At 33.1% G+C, this 5,000-nt stretch overlaps 1 pseudogene; it reads right to left on the bottom strand.

Moving 5' to 3' along the window:
- Nucleotides 1-5,000, bottom strand: part of LOC119573903 — a 23,995-nt pseudogene that overhangs the window by 10,176 nt on the left and 8,819 nt on the right.

Below are 5,000 nucleotides of genomic sequence, written 5' to 3'. Positions count from 1 at the left end.
ACAGGATAACAGATGGACAAAGAATGTAACAGACTGGGTCATAGATAATATAAAGAGACCAAGGGCCAGACCAATGACAAGATGGCGCGACGAAATAACGAAATTTGGGGTCGAGGGCTGGAAACAAAAACACAAGACAGACAAAGTTGGAAAAGATTGGGAAGGCCTACGTCCTGCAGTGGACTGACCCAGGCTGGGTGATGATGATGATGATGATGATGATGATGATGATGATGGGTGATGATGATGATGATGATGATGATGATGATGATGATGTATGATGATGATGATGATGATGATGATGATGATGATGATGATGATGTGATGATGATATTTTATATATATATATATAATATATATATATTTTATATATATATGATTAAAGATAATATATATAGATATATATATATATATATTATCTATAATATATATATTATATATATGTTTATTTTATATATTTTTATTTAATATATGTATATATATTATATATATAATATATATATATATATTATATATATAATATATATATATATGTGTGTGTGTGTTTATATATATATATAGATTTTATATATAATTTTTTTCTATATATATATATATATCTATATTTAGGTTTTATATAATTATATATATATAATATATAATATCATATATGTATATATATATGTAATATTATTATATATTTATTATTATATATATATACATAAAATATTTTATAATACTAATATTAATATTATCTATATATATTATTATTATATCTAAAATATTTATACTAAAAGATAATATATTTTATAATATATATAAAATTAATATATCGATATCTATATAGATATTATATAATTCATACTCATCATATAACATAATTAATATAATATATTATATATATTATTATATATCATATATATTTTAATATATTATAATATCATATCATTCATTCATTCCATGATATTAATTCTTTTATTATTCATTGCATTGGATTTATGTGCATGGCATGGCATGGCATGTGTGCTGTGTGTGTGTGCTGTGATGTGTGTGTGTGTTTGTGTGTGTGTTGTTGGTGGTGGAGTGTGTTGTTTTGTGTGTGTGTGTGTGTGTGTGTGTGTGTGTGTGTGTGTGCTTATGAATGTTACATACAAACATCAACTTTCGTGAAAAAGTATTCTAATATTCAAAATTTGAATCTTCAAATATTCAGCATATATTCAACTTTTCAATTTTAAAAAAAGTAAAATTAAAAGACATATGAAGAGTTTACTTTCCCCTTTTTCTTATATTTTGTAATATCAAATTACAAAACTTACCAACATCATGTACTTTGACAGGTGTATTTGTGAAATTGTTTATTTGTTAAACCAAATTACCTGTTATTAAAGGCTGCATGATGCAACGGTGTCCATCCTTTTTCATCTTGGTAATGAATTCGATAAGGCCGTGCTGGTAGGTTATTGGTGAGAAAAAAATAAATTCCTTCTCTTGGGCCCATTTGAGGGTTTATGGATCCAACCGTTATATTCCTCCCGAACTTATTTCTAGAATTAATACATCAAAATCTATTTTAACATTTTATTTCAGTTTTACTGCCTCATAAAATATGGATTTATGGAAGAAAATAATTCTGTTTTCACCCAAAAAACCATGTAACTGAGAAAATCTGGCCATGGCCATAACAAGTAATTTAGTAAAAAACCTTAAATTTAATAAAACTATATATCCCTGTCACTTTGAATACAGCCAAAGCTGTAGGTCACAGTTTTCAGGGTTAAGATTAGATACATAAGCTTTATGTATAAAAAACATTATATCAATTTAAAAAATATAGCCCAAATTTTTAAAAAACCCCCTTGTGTATGCTCTCTAGTATCATCATGGTATTCTGCTGTGCAACCCGTATGCCACATGATGGTAACCATAAAAGCTGTCCCATATCTTCAGGTGTCCTTGAGTTCTTGTCCTTCAGATCATGTTGTACTCTTTTTTCCACCAACCACACAACAGTAGCAAGTCTACCCCCTCCCGCAGCACTGTGCACAGGATTTCCTTTTTTTTGCATCCAAGCATTCAAGTCAGCACCATGTTCAAGGAGTACCTCTAAGATATGTATATGGCCACGACTTGCAGCATAGTAAAACAGCACGAGATTCTGTTTAGGAAAAAGTTAAGTATATTGTAAAATAATTTGCCAAGGCTGCAGATCTATGAAAAAGCTGAATGACTGTGTACAAATCAAAAATTTTATTTTTTGTTTTAAGAAGACCACCCTAAGTGGGGAAGAGATCTGGTTTGCAAATATCAAAGTTGAGTTAAGTTGGTCTTGATTACCTAATATCTAAAAATTATTTTAAGTACAAAATAATATTAAGTACCATTAATAACTAACTATCAAACTGTCCAGCAAATTGGCCCTTTTTGGGGGCAAGAAATTTTGATTTAAAATGACATAAAATTGATTAAATCTTACTGATACTTTTTAAATTCTATATGATGTACATATCAACATTAAAACATTTACTCTTTGCAAGTTTTGGAGGATGCTGTAACAGAGAGGAAAAAAAAATGCCTAAAAATAGAATTGGAATATTTTATATATTCTTTGTCTATGTTCCAATCTATTTGGGAATATTTGTTTTTCTCTTTTTCGGGGGGGTATTTACTACTCTGTTTTGATATCTGTAAAAAACTCTCTAAAAAAAATCAATATTAATAACCATACATAGAAAAAATCTCTAGAGGGGATTTTTAGCCCAAATCCCAGTTTGGTCTCCATAAAGGTTTTAGCAAGTTACTTTCAGAAGTTTTGTTTTTATATATCACCCAAATTTCAAACTTTGGAAAATGATAGAAAATAACTAACAATACTGATAATCTTCAATCATAGTTTTCTCAGAATCATTTTCTTTTTAATTTGCTGCATAAGGATCTTACTGAATTAAAAATCTGATTATCCATTTGGATTGATACTATGTACATTCTATGACAGGAATGTTTAAAGTTTGATTCTATTCATTTCTAGAATATAATGATTCACAAAACAATTTTTTTTTTTTTTTTTTTTTTTTTTTCAAAGAAACTACAGCAAATTCCTCAAATTACCAGCAAAGTTGTGTGCACCATTTATAAAATTTTATATATAACATTCCTGATTTTCTTTGATATGTGACATGATTAGTGCTATTTCTGCAACAGTGAGGAGATGCAAAAATGGGAGAGGAGGCTTTCACCCACAAAGGAAATAACCAAAATATAACATGATATTTAGAAACATACAATTTATGAAGATGAAGCAAATCTGTCAGATGGAATTGTTTTTGCAATTCTAATGATTTTACCCATTAGAGGACAGTCTCTTTATCATAATGTACATATTTTTCTCCTAGAAAGTGCAGGTATCTATCTATTAATCAAAATTGCAAGAAAATATAAATTCTATCCACAATCAAGACTGATTCTGGGTAGGTATCATCAACTTCAGCACACTACAGAGAAGCATATAATTTCTAGTGGGTGTATTTTGGCTTTAACCTAGGACATATTCTGACAGCATTTACATTTCTCTATGTATATGGTAGCCATCTTCATATGAAAGCCTGTTTCATGAGTAAGCATATCACATAAATCGTTCTTGTACATGCAGCCATGAAAATTAGTGCCTGTTGCATCCATGATGCTTAATTTACTTTTCTGATGAACTATATAAAACTGACTCTATCATTGTGTTTACTTTATTTCATCCTGAGGAGAAATGCACCTCAATGGAGGACTGACAATTATAAAATCATATGCAGTTCTGTAACTCATTTAGGTAATTAGTTATCTTATTGCAATGACATAGAAAGAGAGTATTCATATACAGGTAAGATATTTTTGCAAGAGACTGATTATAATATTTCACAAAAAATATTTGCTTTCTACATTCAACATGCCCCTACCTCATACTGCCTGCCATATATATTTTTTAACTCTACCACTAAAATATATATGTATGCATGTGTGTGCATGTGTGTGTGTGTTTGTGTGTTTGTGTGTGTGTGTGTTTGTGTGTTGTGTGTGTGTTTGTGTGTGTGTTTTGTGTGTGTGGTGTGTTTGTGTGTGTGTTTGTGTGTGTGTGTGTTTGTGTGTGTGTGTGTGTGTTTGTGTGTTGTGTTGTGTGTTTGTGTGTATATGTTTGTGTTTGTGTGTATATGTTTGTGTTTGTGTGTGTATATGTTTGTGTTTGTGTGTGTATATGTTTGTGTTTGTGTGTGTGTTTTATGTGTGTGTGTGTGTGTGTGTGTGTGTGTAAGCATGAGTGTGAGTGTCAGTGTGAGATGTGAGATGTGAGAGTATGTGTATGTGTGAATGTGCGTGCGTGCGTGCGTGCGTGAGTGCGTGCGTGCGTGCGTGCGTGCGTGCGTGCGTGCGTGCGTGCGTGGTGATGTGGTGGGTGCGTGGGGTGGGCTGCGTGCGTTTGGGTGCGGGTGCGTGCGTGTGTGTGTGGGTGTGGGTGTGGGGGTGTTGGGTGTGGGTGGGGGTGTGGGATGTGGTGGGTGTGGTGTGGTGTGGTGTGGTGGTGTGGGGGGGGGGGGTGGTAGTGTTGTGTGGGGGTGTAGCCATGAGCCTGTGTGAGCCAGTGGATGCCTGGGAGCTATGAGCCTGGAAGCCTGTAAGTTTTGGGGTGGGTGGTGGTGAGTGAGTGAGTGTATGAGTGAGTGAGTGAGTGAGTGAGTGAGTGAGTGAGTGAGTGAGTGAGTGAGTGTGGAGTGAGCTAGTGACTGAATGAATGAGTATGTGCATGTTAGTGTGTTACTTTTGTTTCCAGTTTCACTAATAATAACTTACTGAAAACACCAGCATGTTCCACATCAGCCCCTAAATCAAGTAAGGCCTGAACAGCCTCTTTATGGCCCCACAGAGATGCTCGATGTAGAGGTGTCCACCTCCATATGCTTCCGCCTCGTGTTAGCACCACACAACCAAAATCTTATTATTTTACATGGGGCCCTGGTAACCCGGGCCTCATGAAAGGA

Source organism: Penaeus monodon, chromosome 6 (genome assembly GCF_015228065.2).
Source record: "Penaeus monodon isolate SGIC_2016 chromosome 6, NSTDA_Pmon_1, whole genome shotgun sequence".
Lineage (NCBI taxonomy): Eukaryota > Metazoa > Arthropoda > Malacostraca > Decapoda > Penaeidae > Penaeus > Penaeus monodon.
Note: the sequence above shows the minus strand (reverse complement) of the source record. Positions and strands in the feature narration are given on the sequence as shown.